The 25935-nt window shown below is 35.5% G+C and overlaps 1 protein-coding gene and 1 long non-coding RNA gene across 2 annotated transcripts in view; both read right to left on the reverse strand.

Annotated features, from left to right (window-relative positions):
- Positions 1-2562: 2562 nt before the first annotated feature.
- LOC125505776 lies at positions 2563-19773 on the reverse strand. Its single transcript, XR_007282399.1, has 4 exons — positions 19540-19773; positions 18635-18700; positions 3626-3707; positions 2563-3568 (listed from the first exon to the last, which is right to left on the reverse strand). It is a non-coding gene; the product is annotated as an uncharacterized LOC125505776 (long non-coding RNA).
- A 2978-nt stretch (positions 19774-22751) lies between these two features.
- LOC109541396 (toll-like receptor 6) overlaps positions 22752-25935 on the reverse strand; it is a 51705-nt gene continuing 48521 nt past the window's right edge. Inside the window, exon 2 of the mRNA XM_019910259.2 lies at positions 22752-23548. The gene's annotated coding sequence lies outside the window, so the exon portion shown is untranslated. The remainder of the gene's footprint in view (positions 23549-25935) is intronic.

The raw sequence follows: 25935 nt of genomic DNA on the forward strand, positions 1-25935 counted from the left end.
TTAAATTGAAAAGGGTCGGATTCAGGGAGTCTCCCTGACGAATACTGCTACCCGCTGGTATTGGTTCTGTGAGGTCTTCTTCTATTTGTGCTCGTATTTTATTATTTGTATATGTGTTCTCTATGGTTTTAATGAGATTGTGTGGGATTTGCTTGTTGTAAAGGAAATTTAGGACGTTTTTCAGCTGGACACTGTGAAATGCTCTAGTTAGATCAACAAAACATATAAACGCTGGCTTGTCGTATTCAATCGACTTCTCGACTATTTGTTTTAATACGAACATGGCGTCTGTGAAGGATCTTCCCGATCTGAATCCCTGTTGTTCGTCCGCCAACGATCTAAGATTGTTGATTTTGTTCGTAATTACTTTAGTTGTTAGTATTAGAGCACTGCTTAAAAGGTTTATTCCTCTATAATTTGATGGTATTCTCTCGTCCTCTTTTTTGAACAGTAGCACAATAGTGCTGGTTCGCCACTCGTCTGGGATTTTGTGTTGATATATAATTTTCTGCATTAAAGTTATTAGATTTCTTGGTCTTTGTTATTGTATGATCTCACATTCCAGGTAGCAACACGCAGCAGATCCTTCTTTCTCCAATTCGTTGTCCGTTTTCTCGGGTGGGTCGTCGTGGTTAGATCAGTCCTATTCCGAGGCAAGTATTGGTTTCTGTGAGCTTGTGGTTTCTTTTACCCTGGGTAGGGTGCTAGCCAGACCCTGGAACCTTCCTCTTTTATCCGGGCTTAGCACCGGCAGAATAGTCATCAAGCTACTCAGTTCACCCTGGTGGAACTTGACTTGAAAAAATTATTTCCAATTTCGTTCCAGAAAAAATATGGTGAATTGAAAAAGCGTAGAACTAACGATAGATACTTAAATTTCGACACTTAAATCTATTTTCCAATGAAAATAATCTGTATAGAGCAGAGCCATCAGAATTATTTATTCTGAAAGTGGCACTTTTATGCCACAACCGGGGGAAAACTAAACACGTTTGAGCATTTGCAGGTGAGATCAACTTTTTTGGTGTGATATCAAGTCAGTTTCCAATGTAAATTCACTCAGATTAAAGCCTGAATTGCAAAAATGCTTAGGCACAAAATCAGGTAGATGCACGAATAAAGTTGTTATTCATTAGCTCTATTAGCCCCCGTTGCTTATTTATCTTTCCCATTTTCAGGTGGTTTATTTCATGAAGGTTTCCATATATTAACCGACATAAAGCAGCCTGATATTATTCAGGCATCTTGCCTTTAAGAAAATCCCAGTTAGAGTAAATATATTAAAGCATAAAGACCGACCGGCGGAGCCTCATTAGATCTTCGTCACACAAAGCCTAAAAGCATATGAAATCTGAATCGGGGGTCCTCTACTAAGGAAAACAGAGAACGAGGGCCCTTGGAGCTGCTTTTTTGCCACTCTGGCACTGTTTTCGCAACCCTTTCCGCCAAACAAATTGCACTTTTTGGGGCCTTCAGTCGGGTTTCGGTTTTAAAGGAGCTTTGCTAAATCACCGGGACATTATTGGCCACTTCATTAAGTACAAATTGCCGCAAATAATCCTTTTGACTTGGGAAAAATTGGTTTTCTCTGACGCTGGGAAATTCGAATATAATTTTCGTGCGCTGCACAAAGCATGTCTTTTACGAAGGGAATGCGACGCTTATGAGACAGAATTCCTTGCAGTTTGGAGACGGAGATACGTTGATAAGACGCTCTCTTCTGTTTGACTTTAATTTGTTTTGAATTCACTGGGAGTATTTGACAATTTCGTTTGAATTTCCCCTAGACGTCGGCTGATATTTAATACTGAACTTCTGATATTCACACAATTTGTTCGCAAATTGCTCTCACTAAACTACCACCAGTATTTCTGTCGATTTTCCCCGGATAGTTAATTATCAGCCATTCTTGAATGGTAGTTGAAATGCCCCCAGAACTATTTTCACGTCGATAAACACCCAGTAAACACGCAGAAGTCTTTAGTTGCCTGATTTAACGCCGCTTGATTTTTGCATAATTTATGTGTCTGATATACCTCTATCGCATTTGTTATGGTATATATTGTTACATGCAATGCATAAAATATTATTTAATCGGTTTCGGACACGAATACGGTGGGATGGATTATTAATTTGTCTTCAGTTTTCTCCAACTTTATTTTCGATCAGGCAACGGAACTTTACCAATTTTTTTTGACATAATCCGCAATAAAAGAAACTGAATAAAATAAAGAGAAGATAAGATCAAATTAAACATGCTGACCAAAGAGCTAAATATATTTTCCGAAATGTTCAGAAATTACACAATTTTTCAAAGAAACTCGCTTTTAACGCGAGCAAAAATGATCAGGTTTACTAACTTCCCTCGTTAAAACCGAAGTTAAAACCTCCTTCAAAGTTTCCATCCGGAGATGGGAGATGGGTTCCAAGAAAACACTCTTAGCTTTAAGGCCAGAATACTAAAAATATCGGCTGTGCTTTTTTTGAGACTAAAATTATTTATTACATGTACCTAAAGTTAGTTAATTAATTATTTAGTTAATATTTTAATGTACACCTACTTTTCCATAGTAATAATAACAAATGTTTTCTGCTTTTCCAAAATGTCGTTTATTTTGATTGCATCATCAGAACTTTTATCGAAGCAGTAACATAAACAATCATGAATAAATAATAAAATAATAAAAGCTACGTTGCACGCGATTTGCCGCTTAAATAAACTAGAAATTAAAAATTATTTCGTTTAATTTGAAGCCGATTTTGTGTAGCATAAATGCTGCTGTAGTTTCCTAACTAATATCAGGTTCGGTAATTAAAATTAGGTTTGTAATCAAATATTCTGTTGAAACTTAAAGGCCGAGGTTCGATCATTATGTGCATGTTTGCTTAAAACATCCAACGCTATGGAACTAACCGAATATTTAAACAAACCCCGTTTTGGATTGTCCATCTATCCAGAACCAATTCTACTTTTGCCTGATGTTCTTCGCTAAAAAAAATTTAAATTTAAATCTTTGCTTGCGCGGGTTTTTGAAGGAGCACATAGAACTCGGCCGACTTTCCTAGTGTGGTTCGCACTTGGATTGCAGTTTTGTATTTATTGCAATGTGAATGACATTTTTGTTTTCTTGAATGCAAAAAAACAACCGACAAACTTGAGGAAAATATTAACATAAACCAGCGAGACTAAGGAACAAATACTTTTCTTTTAACAAAGACAACAGAGGAATTGATAAACAAACAGAAATTTTCATCTACATGAAGAAATAACCACAATTTTAAAGTGGGAGCCAACAAGGAAAATAACCAAATTCGGGTAAACTTTATCAGAAGTAACTTTCTTGTTCAATTAAGATTCTTGCAAGGAATGATATATCAATTGGGCTTGCAGATCCACGTCCATCACAATCAGCAGCAGTCAATGGCACGTTATTCTGACATTATTACAAGCCCATTGCAATGTTAGTTGTTTTCAGACACAATGGTTGCTCCGTGGGGCTCCAATGGGACGCCCTTTTAATTGTGCTTCATACATAACGTGAATCGCTAAACGAGGGCTGCTGCGAATCTTACAAGGAAAGTTCGAAATATTAAAAGATTAAATTGTTAGCTGTTCGACATTTACCAGTTTTCATCCGGTGCAGTTCTTCTTGTTGCTTGCTTAATGTAGCCGCGCCCTGTTCATCCTGTTGGATTGTGTAGATGTGCTGTAAACATGAGAATTGTGAACGCTTTAGAACTTGGTATTAAAAAACAGCATGTTAAGAAATCTCAAACAATTGCGTATAAAATCAGACTTTTTTCAGTTATTTTTCAAAATGCAGAAATTAGTTTTCAAAGAAAAAATCAATATTTGCCCGAATACTGAAAAACGCGGTTTGATTTGAAAATGTCCTGAGAATGGACAAAATTCGATCCTTTTAGTTTAATTTGTTTCAACTGTTGCCTACAAAATCCGCAATTTCCTAACTCATCGCAAAGCAAAAAAACAATTCTTTTAATAAAAATGATAAAATTTTCTTGAACATTTCGAAACAAACAACATTTCGAAACTTTCTGTTGGTGAAATAAAGTGGACATACTCTTAATGTATGAATAAAAGTATATTGGTAAATGATAAAGAACAACACAGTACAAAAGTAGATTTCCGAACACGAAAACGACTCTGAATCAGCAGCGATTTGACGACCACTGACTAAAAAGATTGCTCTCGCGATAAACAGCAAATTATGCTGCATAAGCAATATGGCTTTGTGGTACACTGTGGTCCATAATAAATATGGCTGAACTTATATTGATAATATTAAAAGCATTTTGATTATAGTCTTATTCTAACACTTTCCTGACTGATTTTTTTTAGTTCTTCTAACATTTTTGTTTTTTTTGGAATTTTTATGGCAATTGTCTGCGGTTTGGGCTGGATGGGTCTGTTTGTGTCGACAGAAGTTTGAAAATTTATTGCTCAAAACCCCTGTTATATTGAGTCATGTGCGTTACGCCACTGGATAGAGCAGAGTTTGCTCTATCACTCATTGTTTCTTCAGACCCACAGCTCTATTTGCGAATATCTTATGGCAATTTGGGTCTGAGATTCTTTAGCCATTTGAGTCAGAAAACAGTTTAGCGATTCCGGGTGCAAATTTAAACAAATGTAAATCCCATATAGGTTTCCTTTTCAAATGTGAGCCACAGTGAATTTTTTTAAGCCTCTTTAAATATACCACTTTTTTGGTTGAGTACATTGAAACATTATCATTATTTTTCCATTAAAGACAAAATTGAGCTCAGATCTGTCAGCAAAATATGAGCGTCAACACAACAAATAATATAAAATTTCAATAGCTTTCCAGTAACCATTGGAATTTATTTACCAGCCGAAAAATCAAATTCATGTAAATATATTAATGGAACTTCATGTAAATCCTTTGCACATCACGGTTTGGATGGCTTGAAAAATGTCCGTCGTCGCATATTTACATTTAATATGCAAGAGTTTTAATTGAGGATGGATTTTTACTTATTGCAAAAATGAAACTCGGATTTGCATGCAAAAAGCCTGATGCATCAGTTGGCTAGAGCAAGCTTTGAATAATATATTTTCTTGTTCTATATTACTATTTTTTCGCTGTTGAGTTAAGAAACATCATTTACTGACTTTTAAAAAGATTTTTAATCGTCGAAATTATGCTCGATTTGGGCGCTTCATTATTTGTTTATCTGTTTTAATCCCTTCAGGACTGATCAATCATTTTTATGATCTTATGCTTAGTTTGTTTATGCGTTTGTGCTATTTTATATATGAATCATTTGTCACATCACATGAATCGCTGTTGTATTTTTTACAAATGTAAAAAACACACTTTTGTTTTTGCCACTGAAAAAAATTCGCTTCGCTGGGAAATGGAATCAAAAGGCCGCACTTGTTCAAACACAACCCGATAAGTGAATAACATTTTTTATTGCAAATATTGGAATGCATGTATGAATAAATGTGCGAGTTGCGTATTAACATTGATCTTGCGGTAATTGGTTGTCCTTGAAAAATCAATGCCAGTTCGCGGCCTTATTAGACCGACTCTGTTGAGTGAGTGGAAAAGCGGCTGCAATTTTAATGGCCCGAGAAGTGCGTAATGAAGAAATGCACTTAATTGGATCTTCATCGTGATTGAAAAGCGAAAAAATTACCATCATCTCTACGTTGTTTAATGCGATTTGGATTTAAAGCACTGCGGCTGCATACAAATAACATTGCTTACATTTAAAGTGCAAGTGATAGAAAGTCGTTGGCAAAAATTAATAAATCAAATACTGAACCAACAAGTTAAAAACTTCTAACTGATGATCAACGAGCCGAGCCCGAGCCGAGCCTGATCCGCGGCAAATACCTTTGATGTTTCGAAAACACCGTCTGAAAATGAATCATCAAAGGAATTTTAATCGCTAAATCAACGCGTTTGTATTTTTGATGCGATTTAGCATAAAATACAGCGTTTCAAATGACGCCAGCCGTAATCAAATTACATTAGAGTGAGTGTACAAACAAGCGATTAGCCTGCAATTGTACATTAACCGTTTTAAGATCAGCATTGGATTTTCGTAAATTATTCACACGATCCAGCCGGGACAAAAGCATCTAAAATGAACCAAACGAAAACATTAATCTCCCAACAAAGTGCCTAGATAGATTATTCTGGTCGTTCCCATAATGCCGAGTCATTCTTAAAATTTTTGTTTGATTCTCTATGGGGTTTCGTATTGTGTCAAACTCAATAATATGATCGCGTTTGGGATCTGCAGGTTAAATAAGATTTTCCGCTTCGGCACCTCGACTGAATCGATTTAGAACGATTTCGGTTTGTGATGAAGATAAAAAACCGTTTATATACACAATTATAATGGGACCATGTCCTAGAATTCTTTATTAAAGCGAAACCACAGGTCAAATCGCTTTTTCGAGCCAACGGCAGTGCTAATCCACTTTCCCTTATTCGGATAGTGCATTCGCTCGAAATAGCATAGAATAGAATATCAATTTCGCCCCGCAATTCTTCCGGTTACGGTGGTAATCGATGCACACGAGCACCGTGCTCATTTATGGATTTATTTCTTGTTTCCTACTGCTGGCGTCTTATTTTGTGGCCAATTTCCTTTCAGAAAAATTCGCAATTGCTTCCGATTTAATTAAATTCCCAGCGAATAATTTCATCGGGTCGTTAATTTCCTCTTCCAACCATGCACCAGTGTTATGATTCTGTCTGAGCCATGACGCAAAATGAAATTTTCACGTTCCTACGACTAAAATTAGTATTAATTATTCAAAGATAATAAGACGGGGCGCATACGGATTCTTGTCGCGAAGCGAAGATGAAAGCTCAGTTCCAAAACTCATTTTCCACCGAAATTAATCCGTCTATGCAGCCAGTGTTGATCGAACATTGTAATGAGTAAATTTTAATTAGTATTATTAATCCTTTCTAGTACGGTTCTCGAAATTATCATTAAATCTTCAATTAATTATTTATGTTTATTTTAGATTTTGCGTTGATTGGCGCTGCTGTTTTACAGCAACAAATACTTGTTCTTCAGAAATAAAATTTCAACTTAAATTTGTGTGATTGGGTTGTTTGAGTTTGAATAGTTTGGTTCTAAACAACTTTCTTCTACTAGCTAAAGATGTGTTTTTGTGTCGTCTTGAAAACGTTTTTAATTTCATTTTCAATTTTTTTATTTTCGGTTTCGAATTCTAAATTACTTCATTTTACAAGCTTGTTTTAAAGATAACTAAATTTACATTCAAAACATCAGAGCTCTACTGGCACGACACTGGTTGAAGGCCTAAAAAACGCGGTTTTTGGCTTCATTTACTATTTTCTTAGTGCTTGCAAATTTAGTTTGATTAAGCTCAGAACATTTCTACTAAAAAATGTACGGTACTGCTATTGACACATTTTTTAGTGAGAAAACATGTTTTCAACCAAAAGCTAGTAGATTTCAGCACAGCATTCTGCTTTTGAAAAATTTAGCACTTCTGTATGAAGTGACAAGCGATTTGGTAAACCTGAATTCAAGCAATCAAACCCGCACTTTCGGCAACATGAAATTACCCTGTTCAGTAAAACAACGACATTTCTAATTTCCGCACCCAAAAAGCTGGACTGACGTGGCATTTTTAAACGAAATTAAACATTTCAGGTCTGTTTTTTTGGCATGTTGCAAATAATTCGTTTTTTAGCAGTGACCCCACAATGTCGCTTCTCATGACATGGAACTGTTCATTTTAAACACGTTTAAATCCGACATTGCACACGACAAAACTAGTGTAACGTACATGTTTGAATTTACAATTTGTTGTTGCGCTGAATTGTTTAATTGGAAACCTCGCTGATGGAATTATTCGAGGTTTAACATTCATTGTGTAAAAGTGGCAAAATCTTGAGCAGTGTTGGTGGTTTGCACACGATCAGACAAAATATCCAGCAAAATGTTCCAAATGTTAAAACTATTTGCAACTGCAAAAGCAAAATCGAAGCGAAATTAAAACGTTATTTATTGTTGTAGTGACGATAACAAATAATTGTTCGTTGGCATTTGTCAATAATTGCTTTTTATCAAATGTGTGTGATTGTTTTGCTGCACAGCAAATACTGCGAATTGATAATTGGATTTTTTTATAATATAATTTCGCCCTAACAGCATTACGCAAGTTTATTGAAAATTGATAATGAATAATAAATCTTCTAATTTAGCACTGTTTTGCTTGCTGTCGCTCAACTACCTCAGCTACATTTTATAAAGTTAAAAAAAAATGAAGATGTTTAAAAACACTTTATCGAATAAATAATCAACTACTTCTTCAGGCGAATGTTTTAACGTATGCACTTTGTAGAAGTTAAGTGCTTATGTATGCTGCGCACAACATGTAAACACATTATTTTGATTGGAGTTGAGAAGTAATTGAGTTGGAGGTTGAAATTCGCTGCAAACACTTTTGATCCTCTAGCCGGAGAAGAAAATCTTTTGAAGCTCAAATTGGAAAATCGGCCCTCGGTTTACGATCCAAAATTGCACTGGCTTAAGGGAGTTTCGATGTAGTTGCACGAATTAGATGTTAAATGAAAGCCGGTAGGAAATTTTCGCAAAAAAAACATAACATTTGCGGTGGAAAGCGTAAAGTGCTTATACCGACAAAATATCAAAGTTTTTATCACTAATAAAGTATGTAAACCGAAATATTTCAATTCGAATCTCTTAAATTTGCCTGAAATACTAAACTTTTACTCCTTTTCCTTCTTTTCTTCTCTTCTCTTCTTCTTCTCTTTCGTCTTTTTCCGCAAATATCGGATTTGAAACACCCATTGTTAGAACATGTGAACAAGAATCTGTATTTTTTTCGGCAATTATAACGCCCCTTACCAGAAAACTGCATCAGTTGAAAGTGGTGCGAACAACAAATTCGATGCAGGCTTGTTTTCGAAAAATAATAGGGTTGACATAAAACTGTTTCAAAATACGTTTTATTTAGTGAATTTATCCCGTCGCCCTTCTGTCTTAGGCCTTTTGCACAAATGAAGATCATATATATATAAATAATCTTTATTTTCTACAGAAAAAAGCTATCGACCCAATCGGTCTTTCTGCCCAATGACGATCATTTATGCAGCATTCAAGTAGTTACAAATTTACCCGTTTATTTCAATTTTTCCCATGTGCTTAATCGTAAGCATTTGTAATTGTCAATTTTACTTTATCCATAATTACTATGTCTAAAACATCCGGTCTAATGAATATGCATTAGTGCATAAATATTAAACTTGGCTTCAATGGGTAGTTATAAAACACGCGAATCCCGTATAGTACGCCCGTAATTAATTAACAAATTTATTAAATTTACAGATAATACTGCATTGTGCAGGTCGTTTTTAACAATTTGCCTTTGAGAGGTAATATAGCGATGATTTAATCACACGGCCAACAAAAGCAAAATTTGTTCCCAGCTAAAAGCGTCTATTTGTTGCGGTGTCAACGATAGCAAATATTTGTTATTTCTCTTTAATTAATCTATATCGGCAGCCAAGGGCTGAATAATGAAAATAATATTTTTCTAGTACAACTGCCGACTAATTACTAAAAATTATTAACGCAATTATTACTCGAATAATGGAAGCACATGAAATTTTCGTAATGCCTAGCTAGAAGCACCTGACTGTTCAGCTCTTTATTAGTAAAGTAATATTCTGCTCATAGCAAAATGTTATTTCATGTTAAATATATACACTTTATCTCTAAATGAGATAATCCAATCTGAAAGGGTTTTAAAAGCTAATCCTCTATGTTAGTTCTTTATGAAACGTGAGATGGAGTTTTAGCTAACGTTGGATACCAGACGAGAGCAAATGGTTTTATGGTCAATTTTAGATTATATCTCTATTATGTACATCCAATGCTGATGTGTTTTTTCAATGTTCGTGAATGCTAAAGAAGAGGTCGTTTGATTTCGCCCGTAGCAAAAAAATATCTAGTTAAGTTTCTGTTAACCGATGAAATGTTTTATTACACAATACAGTTTCTTCCGTTTCCTTTTCCAGAACAATTTATTTCCTTTGTTAAAAATGGGGGATTTAAAGATTATCAATTTCGTGGCTATTGCGTGATCTGGAACTTCAAAATTAATATAAAAAAACCCGGTCTGATTCAGTGGTTTTGGGGGAGTTATTTTAGATAATCGTATCCAATTTCACTTATACCATTCTGAAACGGGGCACGCGATTTAAGCACGCGACCGACTCAATTTTTTAAGGTTTGATGGGAATGTTTGGTTGAAAGGGTTGGGGAAAATATGACAGTCAGTTCGTGGTAGCTTTACAATGAGTCACCTGATATATTGCTGATTTATTTTCCTCGATTCAGCCAACGATTTGACAATCTCAAATACAAATGCCACTGGCATCAAAAGCCAATTTTCAAACTATTTCCCATTACATTTAAATGCCAAATAAATTTCCAGTGTAAAAAACGAATTTAGAATTCTGTAATTTCAATACAACAACCTATTAATATTGCACACTAACGAGGTTGCATTTATAATTTGAAAACACACATCAATAAATATATTTTGTCAAATAATGTGCTTGCGAAATTAAATTTGAGCAATAATTCACAAATTTATTGTGCCGGGTATTTGTTTGAGTGTATACAATTGCTTGTCGCGTAATTGTTCGCATATTTGATGGGAGGAAATCAATTAAATGTTTTTATGATTTTCGCTACATTTCAATGTAATTGTCATTTATTTTGCATTTATTATTGTCCAGGTTCAAGTTTCCTGTTATGTTTTGAAGGACGACTGTAATGAGGTGGTTTATTTAACTGAACTTCCGTTGAAAATTATTTTGCATTTGGATGCAAAGTTGTTTATGTAAGTTATTAATTCAGATTAAGAGTTTTTGTTATTTGTTTTAAGGAAATTTTTCAATCGTACACCAATTAAAATCAGCAAATGTATGGATTATTTTTCTTCTGACCCTTAAAGTAAGCAATAATATTGAATGAGTGTAAAAGGCGAATGAGTTTTTAACTACAGAAGATTAAATTCCTAACGCGAAACGACAAAAGAATAATTTGATCCACTAATTTTTTTGTATTATATTTTGTTCTCACTGTGCGAATTATTTTCTTTATTTTCGAATCTTAGCTTCTGCTCCTGGTATGAACCACTTGTCCACCTGTTTTGTCGTAATGTTCGAATCACATTTATAGCTTTTTTGCTGGTGCGTTTCTCAAACAAAATGTTCAGGTCAAACCTTTTTGGCCCAATTTCCTGACTGGGACTGTCTGAACTCTGGCCAATTTTAGTAAATATCCTTCTGTAAATAATTTTACTGCACAAGATATTTTATTAACAGGAGCTACTAGTGCTAACCCAAATCCCAAATCCATACGGATTTATACTTTCCACTAATGCTGAAAATTTTGAATATTTATGTTCTTTTATTTCTCTCCACTATTCTACTATTTGTATGGAATTTTTTTTTTCAGTCGAATTTCTCGCTTGGAACAGCTATTAAAACCCCACAAAGCTTGTTTAAAAAAATGTTGCCTTATTCCTCGAGTCCTCTCTCTAATGTATTTTCCGCAGACCCATTGTTTGATCCGATATTTAGAGTTGGCTTTCTCAAGAGAGAAAGCAGGAAAATGCACTAGCGAAGATAATAAGCGTTTTAGTGCTGGATATTATGAAATAATAGTGGATCGGTACTTAGCACTCATTTGCAACTAGCCGTAAATTACATTTCGTTTTGAAAGTTCAATTATCGGGACTGCTTCTTTTGGAAATGCCGCTTCTGCCTTGAAACTTTACTGTTTTCAAACTAATCCTGGACTAGTGTAGCACTCACGTAGATGACATCAGGCCATATTTAGCTTTTATTAGATAGTTCACAGTGATTTGTAGTTCTTTTGTTCCAACTTTCTATAGGGTTGGCTCAATTAAGATAAGGTCGGTTCGTTTTATAACACTCAGCTTATCTGGTTGTAGTCTGAAAACCTATTCGGTTTAATCGATTCGGAAATGAAGTGCGAGTGAAATGCTGGTTTAACTTTGCTTCAGTTGTTGGAAAACATCTGAGAAATATGAAGCCATTTAGAAAGTTTGAAATAGACGAATTTTCTTATTTTTCCGTTGCCCACTTTGGCAAGTTGTTGATAATATCGTGTTTACCATGATTTTTCAACCCAAACTAGGCTTTGCCATTGCAAACTGCGAGCAGGATGTAACTTTACGAGAATGGGAAATTATTGCTGGGAACTAAATTTGAACACATTGCACAATTTTACTTTTCCAGAAAGTTTTATGATTATGATGTCAGTCGGGAGCAGATTTACGGCATACTTGAAATGAATTATTCGCCAAAGCAAATAAACTCCATAACGCTTGTCGGGAACTTCTAAGAATCGCCTTAACCGGCTAAGCAAGCAATTTAAATCGAAACCGACATCTGTCGCTTTCCCAAACCATTGTCTTCCCATCATAATGGTCCAAAAATATTGCTTTAATTAAGAAAAAAACTGGCCTCGTTATAGCAATTAACGGCCACAAAATGCTCATCTTGGGAACATCCATAACCAGTGTAAAACTAGAAGAGTTTTATTAGGCTGTTTAACCCTGAGGTCAGGCTTAAATGGCCAGCGAAAAGACATTATCATGGGCACACGGTTCACCACTTTGAACAATATTTTCGAAATAAATGCAGGTAAGCTTTGAAAACACCGATTTAAATTAACTCTGGAAGGATTTCGAGGTTGTCCTTTGTCTTAATTCGTTCGTCCATATGGGGTATTTATTTGAATTAAATTATATTCTTTAAATTATATTCTTTAAATCATGGAAATTTTCTTGCAAATTAACTTAAAACCTACGAAAACATTTGCGTTACCTACTCGTTTTCTGTCAGAAGTGGGTCAGGTTCAGGTGTAAAGAATTGTCTGTTGGAAAACTTGCAGGTTTTCACCATTTTTCAGCTGCTGCAAATAATTTTTATTCTTCTTCTAAGTGATGGAAACATTTCGTTGTTTAAAGCAGATGAGATTTAACTGCATTTTAATTAAAGAGCTGAATCCTCAACTTCATACTGTGAGAGATCCAAACATTTTCCATTGATTCTATGATTTCTTCGGTGTGAATCCATCAGCACTGAACTTGCTGCACTGAACCATTATTAAAAAATAGCAAATAAAACCCAATAATAATAATAATGGTCATTTCCATTAAAAGAATAATGGAAATTAAGTTAAATTGAGTCAGAATTCCAATCAATTCTTCAATGGGCTCGGCAAATCATCGATCTGGGCAATAAATTTCCAGGTCTCGATGCAAATTACATCTCGGCGATTTCCTCTAAATTATTGCTTCCACTTTTGAACATCCAACGGTCCTAAATTTTCTTCTGATTTAGTTTAACCCGAGCTAATTGAATGTAGTGAATCGACACATTTCCAAATAAATGACGCCCATAAATCGTCTGCATAGACATTCGAGGTTTAGCATAAGGTGGAGTACACATTGCTCAATGATTGGATTGTTTTTCATAACAATCTGTCATGATTCCGGGTCCCGACCAGATTTATGTAAAGTGATTTCATACCAGAGTAGAAGAGAATCGTTAGCAATAGGTTTTCGTTCATTTTAACTCATTTTTCGCGTAAACTGTTAACTTTTGGACAATAAACCGAAAGGTCTGGTTTTAAATACTACAAAAATCAAAATCTACAAAACTGGGCTTTTGTAGTTCAAATCTTTCAAACATATTTCTCAAAAAACAATACCCGTAGAAGATGACAAATTTAAGTTATGCATAGGCATAAAACTCTGTTAGTAAACCACTTAAAATATGAAGCAAATGCTTGCTGGGCGAAACAGACCATGGCATTTGTGAAGCTTTTAACACCTTAAACAATGCAACAATAAACACCTATGACAAAAGGTTCGGTTTATTTTTGATTATTTACTGAGCGTCTTTGAAGCAAATCAGCAGATATACATTAAAACAGATGCTAAAGTGGGCAGGAACGCGGAAAATGGGTTCGAATGTTGAAGTGGTGCTCTGGAAACTGGCTTGGAATGTGCATTAGTCAGCTGTGGATTAGTTTGTTTAACGGTACCATTCGGTACCGATGTTTGTTTACTTTTTCTCAATGAAATTCGATACGTGACTTAAGATGTACAGAGGCTGAAGTGTTAATTTGTCTATGCCTGTCCGAAATAAATTATTACATCATTTTAAGTGCATTCGCTCTTTTAGCAATTGATTTATTTATTTAACCGGCAAATTAATCAAATCCTTAGAAATTGCCTAAACGTGGAAAAATGTGGAATAAAAGAGTACTTTGTGCAAGAGCTACAAATTTCCGAAATAAGATGTTACTAAAGCGTCCTAAAGAGACAAAATGGTGGAAGTTATTGGCAGATTTCCGATCTCCGATTTCCGATCTCTGGTTTCCTGTGTTGATGATAAATTTTTCCAAAAAATACAACAAACGATCATGTTTTGAACTGTATCACGAAGTAGCAAACGATTCCACACATATAAATTGGCATTTTTTCAATTGCTCAAAGTTGCTCAACAAAATGAACCGACATTGTCTCTATGGAGGAAACTAAAAAAGCAACAAATCTAGATATTTTTTTTCAATTTTCTAGTGGTTCTTGCGGTTCTGCCAATTTTTGATTTGTAAAATTATGCAAATAGTCCAATACACTACAAATACACAAATATTTTCTACCTTCGACTGTGATTATTTTCGCAATCGGGCATCCGATTTGAACAGTTTCTTTTCACCAATCAAAGCTCTATTTAAGGAGAAAATGTCAGTGATAACATGGGCAAGAAAATGAATGAACGTATTATACAGTGCATTGGTCAAAGTCTAGATCCGTGTCCGCTCAACATTGGGTAGCTCAGAGAGAAAAAAGTATACGTTGTTATAACCCGATAACTTCTAAGTAATTTGAATGTTTAATAGTCTGTGTATCCGGAGCCACTCGAGACAAATAAATTTTTTATGCCCTATCGCTTGTTCAGGACCAAATTTACTTGAACTATTTTTGTGATTGCGAAGAAAATATTCACAGGAAAAAGGTTTCAACGCACTGTAAATTAACTAAATAAACTAAACTCTTTTAAGACAACTACTCTTGAAAAAACAAAACAGTGATTTCATCATCATCTACTTCATTCTAGAACAGGTAGATTCACTGTTCTTGTTCTACGATCAGAAGCTCCTTAAAATATCCCTTCCATTCTTCAATTAGGTCTTTCTCATTTATTCTCAAGATTCTTTGATCATTTTTGATCGTCGGGAATGATCTGGAGCCGTTCCTAGCACTGTCTCGCTCTGTTGCTTCACTCTTTTGCCGTTATTAATCTCTTTTCTTCGCTCTTTTTCTCGCTAGTTTTCTGGTTTCCTTGCAGCAATCCGCGTGTTTCCTTCTCCTTTGATTGATCTGGACTTGCATCATTTGCTTCCTTGTTGTTTGTCTTTCTCCCAGCTGGTTCCTCGTCAAACCATGTTATTTGCCCTCTTTATTTCACATTTTCTGCTGTCCTTGCGATTAGTTCTGCGTTCTGCGCTCTGCGTGTATTTCAGCGTTTAAAAAACAGTGATTTGCTTGAAAATACGAAACAAGCAAGCATTCATTGCCTCCAACTGAAATGTTCGGTATCATTCAAGTTATTTTAGGCTCTTTAAATTATAGAAGGTCAAAGAAGATACTGGTTGTAACAAGCGTGGAGGTTCCCGGAAAGCTCATAATCTTTTACGAGCCAAATGCTTTTAATTTCTGTATAAAAGCGCAATCTGCGCCATGTGTTCTTTATGGCTGAACGGAATTTACATGGCGTCAATGTTTATTCGAACACCGACGGAACTTGTCAGCGGTCGTAGTTAAATATTCACTTTATGAAAATAAATAAAGATGTTCCAGAGGGCTCATATACCAGGAAGCGTATAAAAGTAGCCAAATTGGCCGACGGATTCGAAAATTCCTTTTAACCTTGTGGCTTTGCGCAAATGAATGGGCTTCATTAACGCCGAAGAAATACCCACCTAGACTTTGTTTATGGGTTTTTAACACTTTGACAGCTTAAAAGTGGCCTTTAATAAGGTATTTTGGCGATCCTAACCATAAAGTCCCGTAAACCAATCGAGTTTTTATTGGGTAATTAAACGGCCCCAGCTTTGGACATAATAGGTGATCAAGGGGATATTGATACATTTCATCAATACCTGCTTGATTAGATCAACACGAATTCGACGGCGGCAGCAATATGCTCGGCCTATGGGCTATGGGGCTTTACATACAATTTCTCTTTTACAATGCCATAAATTTTCCCAAGCTTCCCGAAAAGATGATCTATGCCCTATCTGAAAGATTACAAGATCTGCGAGGCTCCGAGACACAAAAATCCGTAACACCGCGAATGTAGCCGGTAGGAAAAAGTTATTTGAAAGTTTCCGAACTAAGTTTAGATTGTGGGGAACAAGCCAGTGGGTAACGAATGTAGAGAAAATTAAGAAATATATGGGAACTATGTAATAAAGTTATGAAACTCGCTCCCAGGTTTGGGAGCGGTTATGTGTTTCAATAGCATAGGCGTACTTGCCCTCAAGTTTCAATTTATTCAAATAGTTCAATTCGAGACAAAAATTTTGATTCAATCAAGTCTATATTGTCAGAGTTGTTTCCATAGGTTTTGCAGTATTAATCATGGAAATCGTAGAAAATTTTAAGTAGGTATTCACAGAAATACAGAGATTGGATTGGAAACTGGAATATTCCTGAGACTGCACCAAATCTCCCATCTTAATTTGCTTGCTAATAGTCGCGAAGGTTCACCTGAACGGTGTTTTCTTGTAAATCATTATTCCACATTCAGATATTTTGACTTTGAGGTTATCGCATTCATTGTCCTTTGGCCCCATGGAAGTCTAAATTGTGTAGATGATCATATTACCTTTTTTGGTAAGGCAACATTAATCTTGTTTTTATCACATAACGATCTGCAATGAGAAGACTGGGATGATTGTGTCATAAATCCGGTATGTCCAAAAAGTTAGATTTTTCAGAAGACAAGTAAAAAAGTTTTGAACTTACAAAAATGGTTACTTGCAAAAGAAGAAAATTGGTTTAATTTTTAATTAATTTTTCCATTTTTGTAGATCTAATATGTTTGCCTAATCTAATAGATTACGTTTTAAATTGTTCAGCATGTTCCAGTTTAAATTCAATCGAACTTCAGATTTATATTTTAGGGCTCGTATATTCTGAACAGTTGGATCGCCTATTTTGCGTTCAGGGCGGATTGAACCAACAAAACTAAGCTTACAGAGATTTTTAAAATTATTATGTTGCAGATGTAGATGTTGAACCTCAGTTTTTTTCTCAGCCAACACAAACATAATCTACTACCACGTTTGTGACGTTTTTTTTTTCAAATCTTTTTATTTGAATACGAATTTTTTTAGGTTCTTTAGCTTGAGGTATAATTTTGTTTCGATACATTAGGGTCGCTTTGACTTCGGGCGCGGACTCGATTCACTCGACAAAAATTGCGGTCGTTTTAAAAGTTGGCATGTGTTTTTTGGCGAAAAAACCCACTATACTCGAAAATGCAATAGGCTGGTTTCACACCCTTCGCAATTAGCCGAAACCGGAACCAATCTGCCCTAGATTTATTTGCCGATATTTTTCTCCTATCTGGAATGGTTCATCCAAAAGTTACTGTCGAAGCGAACAAGGTTAGTTGCATTTTTAAAGCGAAATTTACGGTATGCGATAAATCAGGGCTGTATTTGCCCCACGTCCATTTACCGCCCTTGTAAACATATTGACAGAGCTTTGATTTATGTGGAGGAGTTCGATTAATGGACACTTTTTGTTCAGCTGCCAACAGAGTTTCGCCCGTTTGATTGGGGCGGTCATCGGTTCACCTCAAAATGTAATTGTGTTTACTATGTTTTCATTTGGGAACCAAACAGTCAAAAATGGGTTGGACTAAGTTTCATTTTCCTTCTTGAACATAAAAAAATCTATTCCTCCCACTGTAGGGGGCATCAAATCCAGAAATATGCACATCGTTTAACCAGGTCATATTTTTTCCATTTTATAAACTCCATATTCGCAACAAGGAGACCCTGCCGACATAAAATATCTATCTCAATCTTGCCTGAAGCAGTTTACTCGAGCCTTGACAAATGTTGGCAAGGAAAAAGTGTAAGGCAACATTTTCGGTATCAAGTAACGAGACGAGATATAATAAATGACGTGTCATCTGCATAACTGATGTCTCGATATACGGTAATCGTTTTGCGTCATCGGTGAAACGATTTTTCGGGCTTCCAAAGAGGGATGTTCCTGATAGCGAAAAGTTTTTGGGGGTTGGGCCAGCTGATTTTGCCATTTGATTTGTTCCATCTCAAACAGTAAACTTCTATTTTTTGTACAATGAAAGTTTATAAAAAGTAATCAGTAATTTTATATGGGACACTATTCAAACTTGTTCTATCGATTCGTGTTGCCAAGTATTGCATACATTTTTTAGTGGCAAACTGAGACATATAAAAACATGCGTGAACTTACCCTTAAGCGAATGATGCAGCTTGCTTAAAGTTGTAGAGAAAGTAGAGAAGAACTTAGGGATACATTCTGAAGCAAACGAAACAGATTTTTTTGGCTGCCAATGAATCTTCATATTGCCGTTCGAACCGGCCAGGATCATCTTACACACACAGAGCAAAGCTAAAATAAATTATCCTCTATCCTCAAAATTCTTAATTAAAAACGGTGAATAGTTTTTGGAAAACTTAATAAAAATAAATTTCGTAGTTTTGAGGCGGCTGAAATATTGCAGCCGTTTCGAAACGTGCAGCGAATAATTTACTCTTTTTCCAGAAAAAGATGTTTTGAAATTAAGCCGGCTAAATTAAACTCGCTTTAGAAAAGTTTGACTTTTATGTAGCCGAGATTGCAAATTGTTTTTGCGTTTGCCGGCTAAATCCGTTCGTAATTGTTTACTTTTGCCGGCGTCGGAAATGAATGTTCTGAGCAGGAAATTATTGATTTTAGCAGTAGGACGTGTGTCATTAGTTATGTAAATGTTTTCGGTAATAACACTGACAGAAAACCGTCCCAAAGCCAATAAAAGTGATCAGAAAAGTAACCAAGCACGTTCCGCGGTCGGAGAAGGAGCCTCAGCCGCGCTGTGATCCCATAAGAATATTAATTTGTCTTAATTTGTCCGCTCGAGACCGTCGATAGATTTGAAATGGCTTCTTTAATTCTCAATAAATAGTCGGCTTATGTGGACCGAGGCGATATAAAAATATTCCCTTCTTCCTATTACACGTGAAGAGAATTCTTTATCAAAACGCTTTTCGGCTTTGTGTTTGCGTAGAATAGAGAAACGTAATTTGGGCATCCGGTGTTAGACTAACGATGAATTAATACCGTTGGACGGTTAATTTATTAAGCAGTAAGAAGCTTACCTTTCGGAATTATGAGGCTAAATGGAGTAATTTGCTTTTCACTGCTTTTTTATACTTATTTCGTTAAGTACAATTAAATTGCACGGAAAGGTTGTTAGCATAAAATGGTAACCACTTTCCAGGACGTAAACACAAGACTGGCGTAATTAGGTAGGTAAGTGCGAGATTTCCACAAAATGCTTAAAAGTCAGAGTTTTAAGTTTGTCTGTTACAAGCTGCTGCGAATTAGATGCTCGAACGATTTTAATTAGAAAACTGCACTAATTGCGCACCAGACTGGCGGCTTTAGTTTATTTTTCTATCACCACTTTAGCGCAATGAAATAGTCGCACTTAAAATGTGATACTAATTTTTTCACAGACTGTTTAGGCAAATTTTTTTATCCCGAAGTTGTTAGTTTTTGTGGTCCAAGGTTTCACAAGATTTGTCAAATTTGCGTTTTTTTATAATGCCTGGCCGAATTAAATTATTACATCATTTTAAGTGCATCAAGAGCAACAAATGTTCACAATAAGATGTTACTAAAGCGTCCTAAAAAGGCATAATGCTGGAAGTCATTGGCAGATTTCCAAAATGTCTGGTTCCCTGTACTACTGTAAGATCTTTCCAAAAAATACAACAAACGATCATGTTTTGAACAGTTAGAATGTCACGAAGTAGTAAACGTCTCCACACATAAAAATTTACATTTTTTCAGTTGCCCAAAGTGGCTTAAGAAAGTGAACCAACATTGTATCTATGGATAAAACTAAAAAAGCAACAATTCTAGTGGTTCTTGCGGTTCTGCCAATTTTCTATTTGTAAAATTATGCAAATAGTCTTATACACTGCAAATACACAAATATTTTCTAACTTCGACTGTGAATATTTTCTCAATTGGGTATCCAATCCTGGAGGAATGAAACAGTTTTTTTCACCAGTCAAATCTCTATTTGTGGAGAAATTTTATATTTAACTATTTCAGATATAATATGGACAACCAAATTGTACAGGCTGATTAAACAGTGTCTTGGTCAAAGTCTGCATTCGTGTTCGCCCGACGGGTAGCTCAGAGAGAAAAAAATATACGTTGTTATAACCTGATAACTTCTGAGTAATTTGGATGTTTAATAGTCTGTGTATCTGGAGCCACTCGAGACAAATAAATTTTTTAAGACCTATCGCTTGTTCAGGACCAAATTTCCTTGAACTTTTCTTGTGGTTGCGAAGAAAATATTCACCGGAAAAAGTTGCGACGCAGTGTAATTAAATAAATAAACAAACTAAACCCTTTTAAGACAAAACTACTGATTACAAAACAAAACAGTGATTTGTTCATCACCTACCTTCTTCTAGAACGGGTAGATTCACTGTTCTTGTAATACGATCAGAAGCTCCTTAAAATATCCCTACCATTCATCAATTAGCTCTTTCTCATTTATTCTCATGTGTCTTTGATCATTTTTGATCATCGAGGCGGACCGAGAAAACCTCTTTCTCCTAGGAAATTGCCTCTCAGAATGATACGGTTCAGAAATACCTACCCTGTTCTTCCTGAGGCAAAACTAAAACAACAAATTAGGACTTTTCAACTAGTTAACATTGTGATTAGCAAGGAAATATATAACTCCAGTCTGGCAATGGTTGAATCAAATAAAGCAATGAGACAATAAAAAAATATAATTTTTCGGTCGACCCTACAATAAGTGCTGAGGTTGTTTAAAACGGTGCCGCTCATTTCCCATAACGAATGATCAATAACTTCAAATACCGATCAAATGGCCCAAAACCAAAAGTCATTATGCATGTTCTTTCGAATTTTTTTGACACTTCTGTAAAATATCCCATTAGATTTCGTTCTGTATGGTATACAAATTGTGTTTTCTTCGACACCTTTCGTTTGACCTATTCAGCGAGGACAATACGCACCATAAGGACCTATTGATCAATTTGGGAAACACCTTTTAAGCGCTTTCGGTGTCATTCTGCAATTTGTGAAGGTTTTTGTGCTCTGGCTGCTTCACGCTGAGAGGGTTTCTTAAAAACTAATTTTATTTAGTTTATGTCTTTAAGAATGAACGCGAGACGATCGGTAACAATGGGCATCGTGCCTTTAAAATCGTTTCTTCTGCATTCTGGGGAGCATTTCAGCACGCATCTGCTGGTCATTGGCAGATTTATTTTGATTTTTAACAAAGCTGAGACAATCAAATTATTTTAAATTATATGTGGAATAATAATAATAGAACAACTAGAGGCTATTCCGGGCTAGGAATGATGGGACAGAATCCGAAACAATGGGCACGATGCCAGACAAGAGGGATTTGTTCTGGAATTTGGTGGTTTTCCGAAGCTCAAGCACTTTATTGATGTCACAAGCTATTCATCGTATAAATGTATACAAGTGATAAATCTTTGGGGATTTATTAATGAGCTTATGTGGCTCGGTTTACAAAATTTAGGAAGCAATTTTCCCCAGTAAATTATTGGAATTTTTCGAACACAAAAAGACACATTCCTGTAATCATTCGACTGCTACATTTGCATCTCATCAAAACTTTTTCTTCGAGTAAAGTTGGATTCGAATTCTCAAAATTGCCTGATGCGATTAATTCAGTGAAGTTCTACTTTTTCAATCATTTCTCCTACACCGCTAATTTAAAATCAATCAGAAATTCACTAATTTCGAACAGTCAACAGAGAAATCTATTATTAACAACCGGAAAGCGAACCAAATTAAACAACAATTAAATATCGAAACGGTGCATTCATTGATAAAACCAACCGGCCGATAATTTGATATTCTGGTTGGATTATTGTTATTCAACACATTATTGTCGCAACAAGAATGGCGAGTGAGTGCGTAATTGATACATCGGCCTATTCTTTAGGTGCCGACAGGAAATGTGTGAACATAAATTGATTACAAATTATTTTAAAAGTGACAACAGAAAATCGACAAATGAGGATTTTTAATTATACATTCTGCTAGCAAATTGATGACAACAAAGAGTGAGAGGCATTTAACTTGCAAAGTTGTAATCAAGAGAATTTGCAAAATTATTCTCCAACCTTCATCTCCCATCAGATCTTCTGTTCGTTTTAACATCAGATTTTTCTCTGTGAAACCGATCTCAGAACTTTAAAAAAACGATTAAGTCGACTTTTCAACTAACCAACCTTGTTCAGCCACATGCAACCTTTCAGCTCCATTTTAAATAAAACGCTTTGAATAGTAATAAATATTTTTATTTAATTTTGTTACTAGTTTGAAGCTTTAAATCCTATATACAATTTATTATAATAGTGCTTTGGATTTCATCAAAATATATTTCTAAATTATTTATAACTTTATGTACACTATACAGCCTAATAATAGGAATCGTTTTCTGGTTTTCCGGCGCATTTAACTCAAAAGTTTCGGAAAGTTTAAATGAGTTTAAATATTGGAACACTGAGTTCCTATAAATACAACTAGCTCACAACCTGTTTCTTTGAAATAAAGCCCACTTTTTCTATCTAAAGCTACAACAATAACACACTTTTTTACTGAAGAAGTATTCAAACAGAATCGTCTTAATATTAATAAAATTCCTTTATTCTAGCGAAGACTAGATACCTACTATATTTAAGCTCAAAAATTGATAGGAAGTATTCTAAAAGACATTAATATACATTTTTAAACGTTAAAATTCATTACAATTAATCAGTCCGTTTCATACATATTAACATCTATCTATCATACAAGAATACTTTAGAATTATTCACAAAATCTTATATCACATCCACTTCAGCTACCAAGCAAGAATGTCAACGAGACTCTTCAGCTTGATACCTGCCTGCTTGAAAACTGTCTAGAAATTTTGGACTTTGCTATTTTAAATGGAAAAGCTTTAAAAAATTATTAATTACACAACTTGTTTTGGATGCCATTAAAAGTTGAAACTAGTATACGATCGTGGGTCGAGGTTCAAGCCTGCGGGGGTTCGAACTGCTCCTCTGAACCCTCCTGCTGCTCGTTCGGGGCATGCTGGAACAAAAAAAAACACAATAGAATAGTTTGTAAATATTAGCAAATTATTTTTTTGCTGAAAACGTGCCCACAAAATTTCGTTCCCGAATTGATTGAAAAAACCTCCGCTTTGTCCCAGTTTGTGATCATTCCAGCAGTTTGAATGTTTGCGGCAAATATAAACCCGGGGGTCATTTATCAAACTTAGTGTCACGAGTTCTATGAGTTTTTACGGTCTTACCTACTTTTGTGGGGGATCTTTTTCAGTTTAGGGTTTTGTTTGTAGCGGATTATCTCCATTTTAATGGTAAACCTCGCGACAAACACCAACTTTTATACATTTTTTTGCGGTCGGCAGCAAATATTTGCTGTGAGGGTGATTCTTGAATAAAATTAATTAATCTTGCTCAACTTGGAATATGACGATTGATTTGAAAGTGTGGCATGATTTTCAACAGTTTTGGGGCTAGAGAAAATGGAACTTTGGTTCTTGTAAAATGGTGAATTTTCTTTAGCCGATTGTCGCCTTTTTTTCTACTAAGCGTTTTCTCTGATGTTTTTTTTGCAACCAAACTTTTGCTTATAGCAATTCACTTTTGCTAAACTTTGATAGTTAGTTTCCTTTGGTGCAGTTTGCCTGCTAACCTCACGTGGCCCAAACTGTTCAACAACTTTATAACAGCAAAGTGAACAGGAGCTAATTGTTTTCCATAAGTTTTACTATTAGTTTCTGCACATCCCTAGTGCATGTGGGTTTGAAAGACAAATTAAGCCGAGATGTCATGTACTTCCGAATATAAGAGTCAATTTCCAGATACATCCAGTGAGCATTAATCACACCATTCCAAAAAATGGTGCACGATGCTTCTACCTACCGTATAAACATCGCAATTTGTTGCATGAAAAATGTCTCCAGTCTAGTAACTAAAACGTTGCAGCCTTTTTTTTATTTGGCTGGAGCGCTGAGTTCTTTATATGATTGATGACCTGATGACTGGGTGAATGTTTCGCCACATTATTAATGTAACAGAAAAGGATAGAGTTAATCTTTAAATCCCATTTTAAAATTTATCGCCTGCACAGCGGGACGTGATAGAAACGTTTATTTTTCATTCCATGGCGTTCGATTAGCTGGTGAAGAAAAACGTTCGTTTTTCGTTAGTCGTTCTACACATTGGATGGCCACATGGATTGGTGGGGGAAAATCTAAATTTTCCAATAATAAACCTTAATCTGTTTGGTTTTGTAGGCGCTTCCATTAAAATCAACTCTTTGGAGAAGTTTTCTGCTCTAAGAACTCTTAAGGAAAACATTTGTGTTTTTCGCAATGAGGCTCGTAAAAATGTTGTTGCAACTTTCATATAAAATACACTAGTTCTGTGAAGACTCCCGGAAGCCAAGAGACATCAGGTTAATTTCCGGAAGCAATGAATGAGTGAAAAGTACAGAATTGCATGAAAAGGACCTAAATACTTCAATGGAGGTGCAAAGGGTTGCAAGGAGAAACTGGGATGTTATATTTGCTCCTCTTTTGGCTAGTTTTTAATGGGGATTTTGACTCTGAAAATGTACATTCCTTGCATTATGCAGCACTTTTTGCAAAAAGTATTTTTTGGACTCTATTACTGAACAACGATATCAACTTTTTCTGCTTAAAACATCCGCAAATGGCCAAATCGTCTGTAGAAGCAAACAGTAGGTACCAAGCAAACAATTTACCATATTTCAGACTATAATCTCTCATGATACTCATGATACACTCAAATACTCATGATAATTCGTTTAATTTTACTTCTGCGCTGCTCAATTACATGCAGTTGCACAAACATCAAGCTCCATTCGAGCTGAAGAATTCTCAAAAATATTTCAGTTTACCAAATCAGCTTGCAAGCGGGTAAATAATTGAGCAGTTGACGCCACAAATTCCACGATTATCCCTAAACAAAATCCGCTGGCGGTTGGTTGGTTTCGGGGTGTTAACTTGAAAATGATGAAGAAGGTGAGCTCAATAGGTACCGATGACTGAAAGCACCTGGTGCTGTTTTTTTTAATGAAACGAGCAGCTGGCAGGTAGGCTGGCGAGCGCCAGGTAAATTCGCAAAAGGCAAAAGTGGTTTTTTGGTCTAGAAAAAAATGCGCTGTTGTGATACCATATCGAAATTAATGGGTTTGCTGGGAATTATTAGCAGCGTCATGCCAAACGGACATGTGTTGTGCTGTTGTGGCTTAATCACCGCCTAATTTATCAGTGTTGCTCGATTTTGAAGTTTTTTTTTTATAAAATTGCCTGATGATGGTCGAGTTGTGAAACTTTCCGAATTAGTGACGCCAAGTCTGATCTTTCTAGGACAAAAATTGCCAATTGCTCATCTTTTGCAGTCTAAAATTTGTTGACTGAATTCTGA

This window comes from Dendroctonus ponderosae, unplaced genomic scaffold (assembly GCF_020466585.1).
Source record: "Dendroctonus ponderosae isolate FM_Combo_2020 unplaced genomic scaffold, Dpon_F_20191213v2 Dpon_F_20191213_1, whole genome shotgun sequence".
NCBI lineage: Eukaryota > Metazoa > Arthropoda > Insecta > Coleoptera > Curculionidae > Dendroctonus > Dendroctonus ponderosae.